The 21,042-nt window shown below is 40.7% G+C and overlaps 1 protein-coding gene across 15 annotated transcripts in view; it reads right to left on the bottom strand.

The window, feature by feature from the left end:
* The window catches only part of TPX2 (TPX2 microtubule nucleation factor), a 61,706-nt gene extending 47,593 nt beyond the window's left edge, over positions 1 to 14,113 (bottom strand). The window contains exons 1-3 of one of the 15 annotated variants that reach the window (XM_082745820.1): positions 14,013 to 14,059; positions 13,237 to 13,288; positions 10,682 to 10,768 (exon numbers count right to left, since the gene is read on the bottom strand). The gene's annotated coding sequence lies outside the window, so the exon portion shown is untranslated. Of the gene's footprint in view, positions 1 to 10,681; positions 10,959 to 13,236; positions 13,289 to 13,754 lie in introns of all 15 variants that reach the window. The other 14 variants (XM_082745819.1, XM_082745828.1, XM_082745821.1 and 11 more) reach the window with 14 other exon arrangements.
* Between the last annotated feature and the right edge of the window lie 6,929 nt (positions 14,114 to 21,042).

Genomic DNA, 21,042 nt, shown 5'->3' with positions numbered 1-21,042 from the left:
TGGAAATGCTCCTCTAAAGAGCAATAGTTACTTGTATTACCAGAGAGGTATGCCAGTTCCCCAAACCATCACCAGTTCTGGGCACTAATAACTCTCAGTGCTCATTTTCTTTATATTATACCACCATCCCTATTCTCTGAGATAAATTGTGAGCTTAGTTACACCCAACTTCACTGCTCAGTGGTTTGGCCAATATTTCATTAGCTTCTCTCAGTGGACTGGGGTAATTCAGAAGGTACTTCAGAAATATTTGTTCTACTAAATACTTGGTTTACTTAATGTAAAAAGGCTCTTTCAAGGTCACATGACAGAAATACTAACAATCATGGTAAAAACAGTTAACCAAAGGCACTTATTATATGTACCAGGTGCCATGAAGTACTAAATTCATATTATTTCTAATACTCTCAACAATTCAGCAATTATTATTCCCATCCTACAAGAGGAAGCTGAAGAGAGAAATGACTTGCCCAATATCACACAGTTTTATAATGGCAGAAGTAGATCTAGAACAGAGGCTCCTAACTCCTTTACAATGTTCTTTCCACATTTGATTCTGCCCTCTCACCCTGTGAATTAGAGAAGCATATTAACATAAGGCCTTTAACTGCATAATAGTACTGTATATCCTAGTAGATCCATTCTCCATTGTCTTTTGCCCTGAATAGGGGAGTCCTTATTATTCTCATTCTAAATTTTTCACTTTCCCCTATTTCTACTTTCATTGTTCAATTTAACTCAATAAGCTATTTGTTAGCAGTCCACTCTTACTATACACTCGCCAGGGGCCTGAAGATACGGGCTTGACGATACTGGAGCTCCTTTCTCACTAATACCCAAGGATAAGACTCTGTCTCATACAAAGTAGATATAATCTCAGATACAAAGGAACTTAAATCTAGATAGGAGCTAAGGTCCTGGCACACCCAATAAATAAGATGGTATGTAATATTTAAATTATATCATGCTAAACAAAATAAGTCAATCAGAGAAAGATAATTATCATATGATTTCACTAATAAGTGGAATTTAAGAAACAAAACAGAGTGGGTGGATCAGTGGGTTAAAGCCTCTGCCTTCGGCTCAGGTCATTATCTTAGGGTCCTGGGATCAAGTCCCATGTTGGGCTCTCTGCTCAGTAGGGAGCCTGCTTCCCCCTCTCCCTCTGCCTGCTGCTCTGCCTGCTTGTGATCTCTCTCTATGTCAAATAAATAAAATCTTTGGAAAAACAACAACAGCAGAGGATCATAGGGGAAGAGAGGAAAAAATAAAACAAGATGAAACCAGAGAGGGAGACAAACCATAAGAGACCCTTTTTTTTTTTTAAAGATTTATTTATTTATTTATTTATTTATTTGACAGAGAGAGAGAGAGATCACAAGTAGGCAGAGAGGCAGCCAGAGAGAGAGGAAGGGAAGCAGGCTCCCTGCTGAGCAGAGAGCCTGATGTGGGACTCGATCCCAGGACCCTGAGATCATGACCTGAGCCGAACGCAACAGCTTAACCCACTGAGCCACCCAGGCGCCCCAAGAGACCCTTAATCATAGGAAACAAACTGAGTGTTGCTGGAGGGGAGGGGGATAAAATCTTTAAAAAAAGGTTTTAGGGGTGCCTGGGTGGCTCAGTTGGCTAAGCATCTGCCTTTGGCTTAGGTCATAATCCCAAGGTCATGGGATCAAGCCCCATATCAGGCCCCCTGCTCAGTGGAGAGCCTGCTTCTTCCTCTCCCTCTGCTGCTCCCCCTGCTTGTGATCTCTCTCACTGTCTCTGTCAAATAAATAAATAAATAAAATCTTTTTAAAAAATATAAATAAATAAAACAAAAAATAAACTTTCATTCAACTTTTAAAAATATTTAAATTATACTGCATAAGCTATAAGTATAAAGAGAATTAGAAATTAATATAGCTTAAGCTATGATTAAATATTTTTCTTTGAGCATCATCTAAATAGTAGGAAGTACCTACCATTATAATGAAAGTCACCACCTTGATCACTACCTTCCAGGCTTGGAGTGGCCATGGACAGTTCTGGCCAATGAGAACAAAGCAGGAATTTGCTGAGGGATTCGCAGGAAAACTTACTTTGCTCATACAACCACAGCCTTGTTCCTGCCCTCTTCCTTCACCTTTCTTCTTGCAAATGCAATGGCTAGAGATATAGCAGCTCATGAAAACAAGTGGATGGCCAAGTAAATAACACTGGACCTGACATTGCTGAGCCACTGACCTGACCACTGATCAAATATCAGCAACCACGTACCTCCAGACAATAATACTTTTTGTATAAGTCATTATAGTCACATTTTCTGTCATTTATAGCCCAAAACAATCCCAACTAACATAGAAGTCCAGATTTCTAGACCTGTCTCTGGCATTTGCTAGATACATAGGACAAAGGCAAGTCACTCCACCTTTCTACCTACCTACTTCCCATAAGCAAACGAGAAAGCATTTCGAGTGCTATAAAATACATTACTGTTCTTACAGTATCATCACTGCCTTTAGACCTGATACCTCTCCTCTCCTTGACCACATTTGTATTCAAAGGACCCTCACTGAAAGATTCCCCAGTGACTGACAGTGGTTAAAATTCCCCTGCTGCAAGGAGTAAGTTTTCCTGTTCTTGTGAACAAACATGCTGGAAGACATGGGAAAATCTTGGATTCCCATGATCTTAATGCCTAACCCAGGTCACTGGGAACCCTTCCCAGGCAGGAATGTAATGAAGACTACCAAAGTTGGGGGAGGGAAGAGGCAGGAATGTAATATGCAACAACTCTAATTAGCTTCCTAAAAATCATGACTTCCACCAAAGCATGCTACTGAAAACTACCTGGAAAGTATTCAAATTTAACCCTCACATTCTTCTTTCTTTTTAATTATGGAGCTAAACAGCTATGCTCTTTGGAGGACAACTGTATTTTTCTTTTTGACAGAGCTTGCCAAATGTAAACATACTATAGTATTGTTCATAAAAGCCAAAAAACTAAAAACCAAAGTTCCACCAATAGAAGACTGGTTGAATAAATTAAGGCACAATCATATAATAAAATATTAAGTAACTTTATCTTTTTTTTAACGATTTTATTTATTTATTTGACAGACAGGGATCACAAGTAGGCAGGGAAGCAGGCAGAGAGAGAGGAGGAAGCAGGGTTCCCGCCAAGCAGGGAGCCCGACAAAGGGCTCCATCCCAGGACCCTGGGACCATGACCCAAGCCGAAGGCAGAGGCTTTAACCCACTGAGCCACCCAGGTGCCCCTATTAAGTAACTTTAATATTAGGTAACTTTGCATATGTGATGATATGTGTACACAGTGAGCTCCAAGAGCTATTAAGAAAAGCAAAACATTAAAGTGCATACTCCTATTCATGTTAAAAAGAAGCAGAGGGACTCATATATACCTTTGTTCACACATAAGACTATTGTGTAAGGAGACATAAAAGTGTTAACAGTATTTGGGTCTGAGAAGAGAGCTAGGAGTTCTGGGTCAGAGGAAGATTTTTCACTATATGAACTTTTATACTCTTTGAATGTTTTATAAATGTATATACCTTTTCAGTTTAAAGAACTAGTTAAGCAGGGCGCCTGGATGGCTCAGTGGGTTAAGCCGCTGCCTTCGGCTCAGGTCATGATCTCAGAGTCCTGGGATCGAGTCCCGCATCGGGCTCTCTGCTCAGCAGGGAGCCTGCTTCCTCCTCTCTCTCTCTCTGCCTGCCTCTCTGCCTACTTGTGATCTCTCTCTGTCAAAAAAAAAAAAAAAAAAAAAAGAACTAGTTAAGCAGTATTTTTTCCCCCTAAATTGATATATACAGTCCATAAGTCACTAGGCTTTCTGGAATTTTTTATTAATTAAGTACTTTTGGTAATCCAGCAATAATTGCTAAACCTCTTGATTTTTGGAAATAACGTTTCCCATTTATGTGGTCTATAAATTGGCTACTAACTTCACTTATCCAAATGTTATCCATCCTTTCTTTTTTTAATTGTCTCTGTATAAAAACAAAATGCTCCTCGATGGGGCGCCTGGGTGGCTCAGTGGGTTAAAGCCTCTGCCTTCAGCTCAGGTCATGATCCCAGGATTCTGGGATCGAGCCCCGAATCGAGCTCTCTGCTCTGCAGGGAGCCTGATTCCTCCTCTCTCTCTCTGCCCGCCTCTCTGCCTACTTGTGATCTCTGTCTGTCAAATGAATAAATAAAAAATCTTAAAAAAAAAAATGCTCCTCGGTATTGACTTAATAAAAAGTATATAAACTTGAAAAAAGTTAAAAATAATAATAGTTATTAATTATTGAGTACTTATGGCATGCCAGACACTGTTTCCACAGCGTTTTACATGTATTAACTAACTAAATCCTCCAATAATCCTGTGAAGTTTAAGTACTATTATTATCTTCATTTTACAGGTAAGAAAACTGAGGCAAGGAGAGACTTACTACTTACTTATTCATGGCCACACAGCTATGAAGTAGCAGAGCCAGCCTTTGAACTCAGATCTACTACCTCTCATATTTACTGATTTTTTTCTTTAGATAATCTCTGTGCCCAACATGTGGCTCAAATTCACAACCCCAAGATCAGGAGCCATGTGCTCTATCAACTGAGCCAGTCAGGCACCCCTCTTTGTGTGTGTGTATTTTTATGTATTTATTTGTTTGTTTTTATTTATTTACTCTCTTATTTATTTAAAAGATAGATATTTATGTAGCTCAATAGGAAATGTTAAGGAACAAGGGATAAAACCATTTGTAGATAATAACTTCCAAATACTGTTTACTATAGGCCAAGCACTGTGCCAGGCACTGGATATAAATCATCTCATTTAAAATTCATCAACAATATACAAGGTAGATATCATCATCACCATTTTACAAATAAGGAAACAGGTTCACAGTAATTAACCTACTCCAAGATTACCAACTAGTATGTAGCTGTGTTGAATTTTAAGACCAGATCTGTGAGATTCCAAAAATCTAGAGTTGCTATAATGAACAGATTTTTCCTATAACATTACTTCAAAGATGAAGTATGTAACCGAATCATACTAATCTGTCAGACAAATGCAAATATTAACTCTGCTTTACATATAACTATAAGTATTCCTGAAAAACTGTTCACAAAAGAATACTGGTAAATTAAGAATCCTATTCTAAATACACTGGGAAAGCTCTGAGCTGAATCATCCCCTAAGTAAAACACCACCCCTTAATTTCTCTTTTTCTTAGTTTGTATTCTTGCATATAGTTTTTCCTTTGCATAAGATGGAAGTTAGTCTGAACCTCTCAGTGGATATTCTAGAGTAAAAGAGACAAAGAGGAGGGTATTTAATCAGATGGAGGGATATCTTTTGAGGTCTAAGAGTGCATTTGATTGATGGGGGTCAAAAGGCAAGGGGCGCAAACTTAAATATGCCTAATCTTTATTTAGCTAAAACTTTAAAACCAAAATACTATTTTTCTAACATTACCTCTTTTTTTAAAAGCTTTTTTTTTTTTTTTAAAGATTTTATTTATTCATTTGAGACAAAGATCACAAGTAGGCAGAGAGGCAGGCGGGGGTTGGGGGGGAAGCAGGCTCCCCACTGAGCAGAGCCCAGGACCCGGAGATCATGACCTGAGCTGAAGGCAGAGGCTTTAACCCACTGAGCCACCCAGGTGCCCCTAAAAAGCTTCTTTTAAGCTATCTTTTGGTCTAGTATGAGCAACTCAGGAGATCATCCCTACCAACCCTACTAAAAAGGGAACAAGTAAACAAAATGTATATATACTGAGAAGTCTGACTCTTCAATAAAAGGTGACAGCACAAGTACATGAACAAAACCAAAAGTAACTACTGGGTTATGCCGGTTTCACCAAGCTGCTTCTCCCACAAATAATAAAATTAAGATGTGAAACCTTCAAAAATTAAAAAAGCACAAGGCCTAGTGGGAAAAGGAACAGCCCAGGGCCTGGGCCAACTGTTTAAATGAGAGAGCCCCAGGCATGATGGGAACTGGATACCTTCCTGCACCCCTTAATCAAGATTGAATTTCTGTCAACAGGTCTCACTGAAAAAAAAAAGGAAAGAAAAAAGGCACATGCGTCAACCACATTCCCCCAAACAAATAAGACTGCCAAGCAAGAGAACCAGCTTCACATTTCAAAATTATCTAAATCTACCACAGCTCTAGACTCCTGCAAAACTAGAAATATTCTGAGTGAAGAAATAGCTCTTTCAGACCAATAATCCTACAACAGAACTGAGGAAAAAGGCTCTCCCATATTATGAACTACTTAGGTTCCTTTTAGAACTGCCTATTAAAAGCCATCATCGTATCATACAGCTCATTTTTGTTTCCAGAGAACAAAGACTAAAAGAATACATATAGGGGCTCCTGGGTCACTCAGTCATTAAGCATCTACCTTCAGTTCAGGTCATGATCCCAGCATCCCAGGATTAAGCCCCACATCAGGCTCCCTGCTCAGAGTGGTTTGCTTCTCCCTCTCCCACTCCCCCTGCTTGTGTCCCCTCACTTGCTGTCTGTCAAATAAATATCATTTTTTAAAAATAAATAAATAGGGGCGCCTGGGTGGCTCAGTGGTTAAGCCGCTGCCTTCGGCTCAGGTCATGATCCCAGGACCCTGGGATCGAGCCCCGCATCGGGCTCTCTGCTCAGCAGGGAGCCTGCTTCCTCCTCTCTCTGCCTGCCTCTCTGCCTACTTACGATCTCTGTCTGTCAAATAAATAAATAAAATCTTTTAAAAAAAAAATAAATAAATAAATAAATAAAAGGATATATATAATCTCTTCCCTTAAGAAACTCATATTTGGGCGCCTGGGTGGCTCAGTGGGTTAAGCCGCTACCGAAGGCTCAGGTCATGATCTCAGGGTCCTGGGATCGAGTCCCGCATCGGGCTCTTTGCTCAGCAAGGAGCCTGCTTCCCTCTCTCTCTCTCTGCCTGCCTCTCTGCCTACTTGTGATCTCTGTCTATCAAATAAATAAAAAATCTTTAAAAAAAAAAAAAAGAAAAAAAAGAAACTCATATTTGAGGGGCGCCTGGGTGGCTCAGTAGGTTAAAGCCTCGCCTTCCGCTCAGGTCATGATTTCAGGGTCCTGGGATCCAGCCCCAAGTCGAGCTCTCTGCTTGGCGGGAAGCTTGCTTCCCTTCCTCTCTCTCTGCCTGCCTCTCTGCCTACTTGTGATCTTTGTCTCTCAAATGAATAAATAAAATCTTAAATTCATATTTGAGTGGAGACTACAGACAATTGTGATACAGGGTGATCTTTGCTAAAAAGGGGGAAAAAACCAAGATCACTGTGGAAGTCCAGAGAAGGGGAGCTGGTGGAAGTGATGCTTAAAAATACAGACAGTGGGGGCACCTGGGTGGCTCAGTGGTTAAGCCTCTGCCTTCAGCTCAGGTCATGGTCCCAGGGTCCCACATCAGGCTCTCTGCTCAGCAGGGAGCCTGCTTCCCCCTCTATTTCTGCCTGCCTCTCTGCCTACTTGTGATCTCTGTCAAAGAAATAAATTTAAAAATCTTAAAAAAAAAAAAATAGACAGTGGTGAGCATAGCATAAGCTACAGAGATGTTGAATCACTGTTGTAAACTGAAACTAATGTAGCATTGTGTGTCAACTATACTTGTCAAAAACTTTTTTAAAAAGGAGAAAAGATATGCGCAAAGAACAACAGCAACAAAAAGATACAGACAATCCTGCAGAGTTCTACAAGCTAAGGATGCATACTGACTTTTTCTAAGGAAAAAGATAAATGGAAATGGGAAACAAATGTGGGAGAAGCACATAATTGAGGAAGATTGCAAAAGAAGCAATGCAACTTGTTTCCACATTCATTAGAAATTAACCTCCATCATGTCCTATTCCTCTTCACTCTCAAACCAAAAATAACTAGACTTGACAACCTCTATAAATCAAAAGATGCAGATTCAGAGGAAGTGGGGGAAATCTGCAAAAGGGTGCATTCTAAGCAAGGTTGACATAGCAGCTAGCAGCTCCTAAACAAAACAAAGACTTTGATGTGACAAATGCTCTCAAGCACTTCACTATCCACTTTGTGAGCTGCACTGTACCTATTTCTACTGGAAGAAAAATCATGAGTTAAACAACTGGTAATATAATAGAGTAAAAGTAAGTCAAGACTTCATTAGAAGTCTATTAGTTAAATGGTCCCATCCCAAATGGTGCCATTTTCCCAGGCACACCCTCTCCTACTTTCACAAGGGATAAGAGATCCTGTTACCGTACCACAAGTTAAATAGAGTTATTTTCATCTTACGCAGCTAAAAAACACCTACATTTTTTTTGTACATAAGGGATTAGCAGGAGTCAGTAAATGGCAACATAATCCAGCATGCAATTTCAACTGTTAATCAAAGTCACAAACTAAGTCTAAAGGAAGTTAATGGACTTTGTGTTTCCACATTTATGTTTGCTAACTTCTATGTTGAAATTGGATCTGTTTACAGAAACAGATGCATGAAGCTTCCAAAATTGGGTCAATTTAAAATCCAATGACAATCCTTCACTGTCCAAGCACTTAGAAGTCAGCACAGGACACATGGACACTTGTTGTAATTCATCACTGTCCAGAAACCTCAAGCACATATACTTTTTATCATTTCTCTCCCGAACTTTTGAGTTATGGCTTACGAACTCAGTTCTGCTTTATTTAACTTATCTGTACAACTCTACAAACCCTAACCTACTCTTAAACAACTAATAAAACCTGGATTAAAAATCAATGATGCCATTTACCTTCAAGCCAAATAAAGACACAAAGTAGAATACTAAAAGGAAATCTTTGAAGAATATTAGGAAATCTCTGCAGAATATCAAAGTGTTTTGCTGTTTCAATAGTAAGAAGCCAAAGAGTTTGTAAGGGTTGATAGTGGGGCTGCATACATTCCTAGTGAAATCTCAATCACACAGTCTTAAGGAGATTTTTACATCCTTCAAAAGGTATCCTCCTTGCAGGGCACCTGGGTGGCTCAGTTGTTAAGCGTCTGCCTTCGGCTCAGGTCGTGATGCCCAGGTCCTAGGATTGACCCCCGCATCAGGTTCCCTGATCAGCAGGAAACCTGCTTCTCCCTCTCCCACTCCCCATACTGTGTTCCCTCTCTCACCATCTCAAATAAATAAATAAAATCTTTAAAAAACAAACCAAAAAGAAAAACACAAAAGGTATCCCTCTTGGGATGTAGATACACAGGTACCCAAGAATCTCAGAAAGCAATTGCTTACGGGATGCCAGCAAGTGTCAGTGACAAGGCTGTAAGATTTTTAACTATAAAACTTTTTATACTATTTTGAGTTTTGTACCATGTGACTGTATCACATACTTTTAAAATATAAATTTATGCCTGTGTAAAATATACACTATTAAGTGGGTATGTAAATCAGCATTATTTTCTTATGAGGCAATTTGGTGTTATGTACCCGTGTCTTAAAAATATGCATTCAGGGGGCGCCTGAGTGGCTCAGTGGATTAAAGCCGCTGCCTTCGGCTCAGGTCATGATCTCAGTGTCCTGGGATCGAGCCCCACATCGGGCCCTCTGCTCAGCAGGGAGCCTGCTTCCCCCTCTGTCTCTGCCTGCCTCTCTGCCTACTTGTGATCTCTCTCTCTGTCAAATAAAATAAATAAAATCTTTAAAAAAAAAAATGCATTCAGGGGGCACCTGGGTGGCTCAGTGGGTTAAAGCCTCTGCCTTCGGCTCAGGTCGTGGTCCCAGGGTCCTGGTATCAAGCCCCACATAGGGCTCTCTGCTCAGCAGGGAGCCTGCTTCCCTTCCTCTCTCTGCCTGCCTCTCTGCCTACTTGTGATCTATCTGTCAAATAAATTTTGACATTTTGACATAATCTATTTATGTTAAATAAATAAATTCAATCTTAAAAATATATATATGCATTCGGGGCACCTGGGTGACTCAATGGGTTAAAGCCTCTGCCTTCAGCTCAGGTCATGATCCCAGGGACCTGGGATCGAGCCCCTCATCAGGCTGAGCAGAGAGTCTGCTTCCTCCTCTCTCTCTGCCTACCTCTCTGCCTACTTGTGATCTCTGTCTGTTAAATAAATAAATAAATAAATATGCAATCTTTGACCAATGATTTCACTGCATAAAATACTGTGGCAGAACCATATAATGGAATACCACATAGCTATTAAAATTATGTTGTAGAGGGATGCTTGGGTGGCTCAGCTGGTTAAGCATCTGCCTTCCGCTCAGGTCAGGATCCCAGGGTCTTGGGATAGAGTCCTGCATCCGAGCTCCTTGCTCAGCAGAGAATCTGCTTCTCCCTCTAACTGCTGCTCCCCCTGCTTGTGTACGCTCTCTCATTCTCTCGCTCTGACAAAAATCTTAAAATGTTGTAGCAAATTTTAACGAAATGAAAAAATGCTCATAACCTAATTATTATATTGAAAAATATAATGAAATTTTTTTAATATTTAAAACCAAATATGGGCACAGAAAAATTTGGAAAGAAATCTATCAAAATGTTAGCAATAATTTATCTGAGAAGTACGATAGTGAGGGATAGTTCTTTCTTTTGCTTTTTCGTATTAAATAAATTTTTTTCCAAAGTATGTTACTTTTGAAGATATATTAAACACTTTTGATGGTAATTATTAATGTTCTTCTTATCCCTTTTTAATGTAACTCACTTTGGACACAGCCTTACCTGTGGTTTAATCCGTCAGTCCACCTGCCTACGGGCTTGATTCAGAGTGGCAATATACTTTTCACATGTCTTCTGAAATGCTGAAGTCTAACAAGTACTTTTTATCAAGAACCTGGATAGCACGCTCGGTGGCTCAGTTTGTTAAGTGGCTGCCTTTGGCTCAAGTGGTGATCCCAGGGTGCTGGGATCAAGTCCTACATCCAGCTCCTGGCTCAGCAGACAGCTTGCTTCTCCCTCCCACTCTGCTTGCTGCTCTCCCTGTTTGTATTCTCCCTCTCTGTTAAATGAATAAATAAAACCTTAAAAAAATTCTTTAAAAAATAAAAATTAATTAATTTTTTAAAAAAGAACCTAGAAGAAACAGAAAAATGATAGAACAGGTTCATGTTCTCTGTAGTAAAAATGGTTAACAGAGAATAGGAAAAGGCTATAAAACACCAAAGATTACCCCTCTCAAAACCAAAGAGTGCCTCTAGGAGCTAAGGTCTAAATAGCATAAATCTGGGGCACCTGGGTGGCTCAGTGGTTAAGCGTCTGCCTTCAGCTCCTGTCATGATCCTAGGGTCCTGAGATCAAGCCCCGCTTCAGGCTCCCTGCATGGGGAAGCCTGCTTTTCTCTCTCCCACTCCCTCTGCTTGTATTCCCTCTCTCGCTGTGTCTTTTTCTCTGTGTGTGTCTCTCTCTGTGTGTCAAATAAATGGATAAAATCTTAAATAAATAAATGAATAGTATAAATCTACCCCAAAGTTAATTGTTGTTTCAGCTTATGTTTTGAGTATACATTGCTGTCTCGTGGTGTCTTTAATATTATATACTCACACTTTAAAACTAACTTTCCAAATTCGCAATTTAGGAACACTGACACCAAGGGTAATAGTGTACACTTCTGTGTTATTCAAACATCAGGACCGATAGTAGGCATACTTGTAATATGGAGAGAAAAAAAAAACTTTTATTATCTTTTTTAATTGTATTTTTTAAACATTTCCAAAGTAAACTCCTTTCCCACTAATCTGTAATTTCTTCCCAATCAAATCTCTCTATGCAAATGAACATAACTAGAACCCCTCCCAGCTATCCATTCTTTTTGCACCAAGTACCTCCAACCACTGATCTCTAGATCTCTGTCTCAAATACAGACCTATTCATAGAATTGTTTGGGCTGTTCAGTCTCCTAGTAGTCAATTCTATTTCCTAACTTTACTCATTGCAAAGACAATTCAGTTTGCCAAAGGGCATTTAGAGCTCTCCTTTTTCTTTCCTTCCCCAGCAATTCAAAAAGAATGAGGGAAGAGACCCAGGTAAGGCTGAAGAAAAAAATATGTAAGTAATATGGAAGAACTTTGAACATCTGGCACCTAAACAAAAAATGAAGGACTTTCTCACATAATCCTGTCTCGTGGAGAAGCCTAATTGCAAATGTAGGATAAGTTTATTTTATTAAGCTTGGAATATACAGACATAAGCATAAGGCTGGCCAAAACCACCCTATTTTATTAAAAGTTATAAAGTTGCTTTTTAAAGATTGCATTCATTTATTTGACAGAGAGAGTGAGAGAGTGGAAGCAGCATAGGGAGAGGGAGCCTGATGAGCCTGATGAGCACGGAGCCTGATGTGGGACAGGATCCCAGAACCCTGGGATCACAACCTGAGCCGAAGGCAGACCCTTAACTGACTGAGTCACCTAGGTGCCCCAAAAGTCTAAACAAATTTATCAACCTAGTTGAATACATCCAGTTTTTCATACCTGCAATTTTGTAGTCAATTGAGATAATGCCCTCCTGCCTATCCAATTCAGCAGATAGTAAGTGGGCAATTTCTGTGCACCAAGACTGTTCTAGTTCTTATCTAACCAAACTCTGCTTATCAAGAACCAGTTGGGGTCCCATCTGCTTCACAAAGACATCCTTGCCTGTCTTAAGCCTCACTGATCTCCCTCACCTCTACCTTGCCGGCACCTACAATACATAACACTACAGTACTCCAATGCTGTCATTTCTTGTTCAGATAGTCACTTGTGAATTTGAATCAGTCTTCTGTCCTCAAGCATACCAGAAAACCCATGAGAACATCATACATCTGAATATCCAGAGTATCTAACATCAATCTGAGCACACAGTACACCCTCAAAAATCAATTAATTAGCTAAGTGCACTGGGAGCCACAGAAATTTTTATCCTGAGAGTGGCAACTTAATACTGAGCCTAACAGTGATACTCCAAAACCACCAAGGGTGATATAGGGGTGGCTTGACAGGGGGTAGGATACATTGAGACCACAACCCAAGAATATCCTTATTATAGCACTCAATAATTCAAATCCTGATGAAATAAGGATAAGATAAGAAAGGCCTTAGCATGTCAAGAGAAGGTAAAGCTGAATGAACCTAGGAGTACATAAAGCAATGACTTCTGAGCAAAATCAGCAGAGCCCTCAGTGCTGTCTGGTTCTAAGCAGGGCCGATTGGGGCAAGCCCTTCGGATTTAACTATGGGAAAACTGTATGCGAGACAAAGACACCACACATCAAGGGAAAGGGGGCAGAACAGTCCTACCATATTATAGTCTGGTTCACCTTTGTCCTTTCCTCTTCAGTCTATAAATGTTCTAGGACAGGAAATTAGAAAGGCAGTGATACCTAGGTATTCGTTGCAGATCTAGATAAAACAGGATGAATTTTAAATCCCAAACAAAAAGACAACTCCAATTGGAACGAAATTCCCGCAATTACCTTCCTATTCTTACACAATAGTTTTTAAATGTAGTCGTCTTGCGACCACATCTGTTTTCCTCCACCAAAGCCACCCTTCTTGAGGGCGGGGCTACTGTTTCATCCATTTCTTGAAATCTGGATTGTGGGCCTCAGTTTCCTCCTCTAAAAAGTGGGACTAAGAATAGGACCTGCTTCATTGGCTTCGTGGGACAATTAAGTGAGAAAACGCACGCAGAGTGCGTAACCCAGTGAAAGCTTATTTCATTTGTGCGTGGTAACAATGGTCGTTACCATTACTAGCTTACAGCCTCCCGCAACCGCTACTTCCCCGTATTTCCCAGGGCCGGCCACGGCCTCTACCTCCAGATGCAGCCCGCTAGTCTCTGTCGGGACACACTTCGCTGGAAAATCCTGTGCCACCAAGAGAAGGGTCGTCCGAAGCCCGACTACCTTCCCGCCTGGCCAGGGCGGCGCCCACACAATTCGACCGCCTCTGAAGCCCGGGGCAAGAGGCGCTTGGAGGCGCTCCGGGTTTGGCGGCCTCCAGCCTTTCGAAAATCAGGGAAACGGCAGGCCGCACCCCAGCTGGTCCCCGTTTCTCTCCAAAGCTCACCTCACCTCAGCTCTGACAACCGAGCGTCCGGAAGATCCGACGCGGGACTTCATTCAGTACCGTTGAAAATTTGAACCCAGGCTCTCTAGTCGAATGCACCAATCAGAGTGCGGGAACCGGCAATCCTTAGCCTCCCGATTGGCCCAGAGGATCACAAGGACGCCGGAAGTCCGGATGAGGGACTAGCAAACAACCGGCCCGGGAGGCTCCTGGGAAATGTAGTCTCATGCAGCTACGTGAACCATTTGGAACAAATCTAATGAGGAAATTACTACAAAGCCCAGAACCCTCGACTCCAGATTATTCGGGAGAGGTGGTACCAACTGAAGAGATAAGAAGTCGCTTCAGGTAACAGAACGGCGCGCGACTGGACCTCCGAAATACTTTCATGAAAGAAAATTTATGATTCTTTCTATAGTAGTGCATGGTGCCTTGAATGTTCATAAGAATTCCATTCGTTTTAATATAGACTCCCCTGTATACAGCATAGACTCGCCCTCAGCTTCTCTCCCAACTGTGAAGGAGTCTTTCCAAGTCCTTATAGAGCCCATGCCCTGATACCACTGCCTTTAAGCCGCGGTTTATAATTGGGTGCTCCTTCCCTTTCAATTTCATTTACGTCCCTTTCTTTATCATCCTATTTTAAAAAGAAAAACAAAAGATCAGAGAAGTTGAGTGAATTGTCTAAAATCAGTAAAATGGAGGCGGTGGAATTTGAATTAAGGATGCCTGGTCCTATACATCATCAATAATCAGTCAGAAAATAATAGCAGCTACAAGGCAGAAAAGATTGCCTTGTAGAAAATAAGCCTAAGATCTTTATCTGAAAATTTAAAACTGTGAAACTTGGTTATATAACTACAAAAACAAGTAAAGGAGATTATATACTTTATTAAAGAATGGGGAGATCCAATATTGTAAAGCTGTTAATTTTCCATATGAAGAGCTCAAGGCAATTCCAATGAAATTCGCAATAGGTTTTGTCATGGAACTTGCCAAACTGATTCTAAAATTTATATAGAAGAGGAAAGCACAAGATGTGGCATCTGAATTTTGAAAAGTAATGGGGGAGGTGGGTGATTGCCATACCAGCTCTCATGGGCATTAACATATTTTTAAATTATCGTAATTTTTAAAGTATAGTTAAGTGATCCCATGAGGATACAATCAGCAAAATCCAGACAGGAAAACTCTACAGAACAACACATCTCATTTCTTCAAAACATAAACAGCAAGAGTAGTTTTGTTTTTGTTTTAATACTCCTTCCTATTTTTAGAGATACATATATAAATGGTGGGGATAAAATGACTCTAGAATTTGCTTCAGAATAATCGGGAAAGTGCAGGGAGGAATGTAGGTGGGAATATTGATGAAGTAAGATTAGCCACAAATTGATAAGTTGAAACTGAATGACAGGTTCATGACACACACACACATATACACACACATATGTTCATATATGTTTGTGAAGTTTTCCGCAAAGTTTTTTTAACCAGGATATTGCCATAGGAATTTTTTTTTAAACAACAAAGAAAAGAAAAGTTTAAGAGTCCCAAAACAGACCCATGTGTATCTGAATTTAGTAAATGCTGACTAGAATTTCAAATAAGATGGAAACAAACAAAAAATGAAGGTAAGACATTTGCTTTTCATTTGGGGAAAATATATTAGATATTTATCCCATACCATTTACAAAAACAAAATTCAGTTGAATTAAAACCCTGAAGGTAGGGGATGCCTGGGTGGCTCAGTCAATTAAGTGCCTGCCTTTGGGCTCAGGTCATGATCCCAGAGTCCTGGGATGGAGTCCCACATAAGGCTTCTTGCTCAGAGGAAGCCTGCTTCTCCCTCTGCCTGCCGCTCTCCCTGCTGGTGTGTATTATCTCTGACAAATAAAATCTTAAAACAAACAAACAAACAAAAAAAAAAAAACCTTAAAGATAGGGGAAAAAAATCAAAATTTTTGAAATTTTAAAAGACTATGTTTATAATGTTGGGATAGGAAATTTTTAATATTTCCAACACATATAGCAAAGAATTAGAACCCAATATATAAATAAACAAAAAAAGTCAATAAATCAGTAAGAAAAGGGCAAAAACTGGGGGGGGGGGGAAATGGGGAAAATAGTTAGTTCTTAGAAGAAGAAGCAAAATTGGCCATTAAAGATAATGCAAATGGGACCTCCCTTCTACTTGCTAGACGGGATACTGCCCCATTCAGGAATCCCTTAATAAAGCCAATTAGATCTTCAAAAAAAAAAAAAAAAATTTAAAAAGGCATGCAAAGGTCATTGGCCTCAACTAGTAATACTGAAATTTAAATTCAATTTATATTAAATTTAAACAAGAAGGTACCATGTTCACCCACCAGATTGCCCCAAATTAAAATTTTAATGGTATCAAGGATTTGTAGGGTAGGAGAACAAATGGGTTTGCCTACTTTAGAGGGCAAATTAGCAACATCTATTAAAATGTCAAACACAGGGGCGCCTGGGTGGCTCAGTGGGTTAAGCCGCTGCCTTCGGCTCAGGTCATGATCTCAGGGTCCTGGGATCGAGTCCCGCATCGGGCTCTCTGCTCAGCAGGGAGCCTGCTTCCTTCTCTCTCTCTCTCTCTCTGCCTGCCTCTCAGTGTACTTGTGATTTCTCTCTGTCAAATAAATAAATAAAATCTTTAAAAAAAAAAAAATGTCAAACACATATGCTCTGTGACCTAGGACTTCTATTTCTAGGTTTAGTTCCAAGAGGCACACCCATCTACTTTCACATAGAGGCACAAAGACACAGTCACCACAGCATGAATTGAGCACCTACTATGTGTCAGTCACTGTACTAAATGTGGGGATAGAATTGTGAAAAGACAGACAAAATCTCTGTTCTTAGGAACCTGGTGTTCTATGGGAGAAGACAGACTCTAAACAAGGTAAATAAATGTAGTGTATTAGGAGGTGATATATGCAAAGTCACTGGGTCTCCAAGCCTCGAGGATGGCAAGGAGAGGAGGAAGGCAGGGGCTGCCCAGAGACAAAGGAAGGCCAGGGACTGCCTATACTGTGACCGCTTAATTTCAGCAGACACATCACCCAAACACTAGGGACCTGCAGGGCCACCAGGTAGCCAGGCCTGGGTGGGGATGGAGGTAAAGCTAGTTTGCTTTACATTAAGAAAACAGGGGCATCAGAGCTGTGCCATGCCCAGGGCCTACAAGGCAGAAGGTGCCCAGTGGGTAAGGGAGTGAATGAGGCAGTGCCTGCTGGCCAGGATATGTGCAAGAACTTCCCAAGTCGTTCCAATGGGTAAGCCTGACCCAAGGGATTCATCTCCTGTCATTCCTTCTGCATTGATCACATTCTAGGCTGAAGCTCAAGTTCCCATTCTTCATGAATGGATGATTGCGCAGTCTGCAATCACCAAAGCAGCCTTTTAGGGCTGAAAGGAAAAACCGACACATCTGGTCCACTCTCTCCACAATTTTAGCCATCACGGTTTTGGCCTTATCCGTGGGAAGAGGGTTTATAATTTTAAGTAGGGTAGTTCAGGGACATTTGGACGAAGACCTCCAGAAGGTAATGAGTGAGCCATATAGATAGCTGAGGGAAGAGTGTCCAGAGGGAGCAGCAAATGTAAAGGTAGGAGCATAGCAGACATGTTTTAGAAATAGCTAGCAAGTCAGGGGCTGAATCAACTATAAGGAGAAGAATACAGGAAATATTCTGGAAGACGAACTGGGCCATTGTGAGGACTTTGATTTTTACTCTCAATGAGGTGCAGAGGCCTGGGAGGGTGTTGAGCATTGATTAGCTCTCTGCTATTAATGGGAAAATTCTGGCTGCTGTGCTGAAAGCAGAGGGAAGGAGAACAGGGATGGAAAAAGGGAAATCAATCAGTAGGCTGTTGCATTGTAGTTGTGAGACATTGGAAACCACCTAAATATCCATAAGTAGGAGGGTATTTTAATAAACTGTCTAAAGAATGGAACATTAAACATCAATTCAGTTCAAAAAAGTTCAACTGATCTGGACTGATGGGGCAGTATCTTTGAGACACGTTTTTGGTTAGAAAACAAATCGCTGATTGATATAAATTCATTATGAAACCATTATGGTTTTTATTTACTTAGTTTAATTTAATTTAATTTAAGTAAACTCTATCCCCAATGCGGAGCTTGAACTTAAAACACCGTGATCAAGAGTTGCCTCTGGGCACCTGTGTGGCTCAGTGGGTTAAGCCACTGCCTTTGGCTCAGGTCGTGATCTTGGGGTCCTGGGATTGAGTCCCATATCGGGCTCTCTGCTCAGCAGGGAGCCTGCTTCCCTCTCTCTCTCTCTCTCTCTCTGCCTGCCTCTCTGCCTACTTGTGATCTCTGCCTGTCAAATAAATAAAATTTTTTAAAAAAAGGAGTTGCATGCTTCACAGATTAAGCCAGCCAGGCACCCAGGAAGGCATTATGGTTTTGAAAAATATACAAAACAACACTCCACTTTTCCTGTGTGTGTGTATGAATAATGTCAGCTAGCACTTATCTGGCACTTACCATATGCCAGGCACTGTTTGAAGTGCTTTGCATATAATAACTTATTTTATCCTAATAACTCTTTGAGGTAATATCATTTCCACTTTATAGATTCAGGAAATTATGGCTCAGAGAGGGTAGACAACTTCTCAAAGGTCACACAGTTTGTATGTGACAGAGCCAGAACTTGAACATAGGAAGTCCAGCTCCAGAGGCCAAACCCTTAACCACTGCCCTACATTGCCTCTCCTAAACAGATATATATATATAGATAGATAGGTATATATATCTATATATATATATGACAAAAGGTATGGAAGAATTTACAACAAACTGACAAGTGTGGGAACTTCAGAGGAGAGGAACTAAACTGGATTGTGGACAGAAATGATAGATAATGTGAGTTTTATCTTTGTTTTAGAAAAGAAGGTAGCCATGTATTATTTGTGAGATTTGAATTTATTATTATTATTTTTTTATAATGGAAGTGTGATAGGGGAGAGAAACCTGCAAAGGAGAAAGGAGAAGGAGCCAGCAGATCAGAAAATTATTCTGGCTCTTCAAACTCTCATTTTTTTAAAGTGAGAGAGAAAGAAAGAACCAGCTCCTACCCTTGCCCCTTCCAAATCTGCTCCTTCACTCTGTGTCTGTCAATCCCTCTACCATCTAAACCAGTAGTCACCAGCCAAAAATCTGTACTTGCCTTCCAGTTCAGTGGAGGCTTCCTACTTCATGGAGAATGGACAGCAACCACCCATTGGCTCTGGATGGCAACTAACTCTCAGACATCTTTAGGTAGGGTGGCTGCAATCACCCAAGAATTCTCCTCTGGAGAAGGTGCAAGTATGAGCCATTGGAGACAGCCATCAAAAGGATCCCTTGAGAAGGGGACACCATTCTGCCTTCCATAGTTCCCACCCAGTCAAGCAAAGGGAAATCTGTTTCCTCGTCTCTTTCTTCATGGCTGATGTGGAATTCTTTTGGGGGAAGGTTTACACAGACCTTAGCAAACTGTGATTAAGAACAAAAGGCCGGGACGCCTGGGTGGCTCAGTTGGTTAAGCAGCTGCCTTTGGCTCAGGTCATGATTCCAGCGTCCTGGGATCGAGTCCCACATCGGGCTCCTTGCTCCGCAGGGAGCCTGCTTCTCCCTCTGACTCTGCCTTCCACTCTGTCTGCCTGTGCTCACTTTCGCTTGTGCTCTCTCTCTGACAAATAAAATCTTAAAAAAAAAAAAAAGAACAAAAGGCCATAGGACACAACCTGAATGTCCACCATCTGATGAATGGGTCCGTAAAAGGTGATAAATCCATGCAATGAAGTAGTATATTTTAATAAAGTGAATTAAGTATCACTACATACTATAACATAGATGAATCTGAAACATGATACAAATAAAAGGAGCCAGACTAGGAATGACAAATATTGTATGATTCCACTTAAGAAATTTCTGGAAAAGGCAAATCCATAGAGACAGAAAGTAGATTAATGTTTGCTAGGAGCTGGATGGGGGGTTGGAGAGTGACTGCCGATGCAGGGATTTCTTTTCAACAAGCTCATGTAAAATCAGTGCTAGCCAGGCCCAAATGGGGCCTTTGTCTTTAGGGAGTAGGAAAGAGAATCTCTGGAAATCCCATCCTCTGCATTTGCAGTGGGCACTGGCTTGGTACATCAACCAGGTACTTCAATATTTGGAATGTTTTAAAGTTACAAAAATAATACATGCTGATGACAGAATGGAGGGTATGTTAGGTGCTATACATTCATGACTTGACTTAATCTTTGCAACACCCTTGCTAGGTAGGTGCAATTATTTCCAATTTCCAGATGAAAAAACCTGAGGCTCAAGAGAAATGACATGAACTGCCCAAAGTCACATAGCAGAGTTAAGATTTGCAGCCAGGTCCATCTGGGTTCATGAACATATATAAAGTAAAAAGTGAAAAAGCCCGGGTGCCTGAATGGCTCAGTGGGTTGAACCTCTGTCTTCAGCTCAGGTCATGATCTTGAGGTCCTGGGATTGGGCCCCACATCGGGCTCTCTGCTCAGCTGGGAGCCTGTTCCCCCCCATCTCTCTGCCTGCCTCTCTGCCTACTTGTGACCTTTCTCTCTCTGTCAAATAAATAAATAAAATCTTTTTAAAAAGTGAAAAATCCCTATACCTCCTACCACACCCCATTGCCAATACCTCTCCCTCAGTTAAAAAAAGTTAGTGTTAAAAAAATTAGTCTTAAAAATGAGTTTGTAACCTGGCGATTCACAGACCTGTACCCCTGGGGCTAATAATACATTATATGTTTATAAAAAAACAAAAAAAAATTTTAAAAATGAGTGTGTATCTTTCAGAGATCTTTTCATAAAAATACAAGCCCTCATACATCTATATTCATACTTGCACACATTTAGGTATTTTTAAAAGTATTTTATTTATTCACTGGACAGAGCAAGCAGGCAGTGAGGCAGGCAGAGAGAGAAAGAGGGGGAAGCAGGCTCCTTGCCAAGCAGAGAGCCCCATGCCGGGCT

This window comes from Mustela nivalis (genome assembly GCF_964662115.1).
Source record: "Mustela nivalis genome assembly, chromosome: 8".
In the NCBI taxonomy this organism is placed as follows: domain Eukaryota; kingdom Metazoa; phylum Chordata; class Mammalia; order Carnivora; family Mustelidae; genus Mustela; species Mustela nivalis.
Note: the sequence above shows the minus strand (reverse complement) of the source record. Positions and strands in the feature narration are given on the sequence as shown.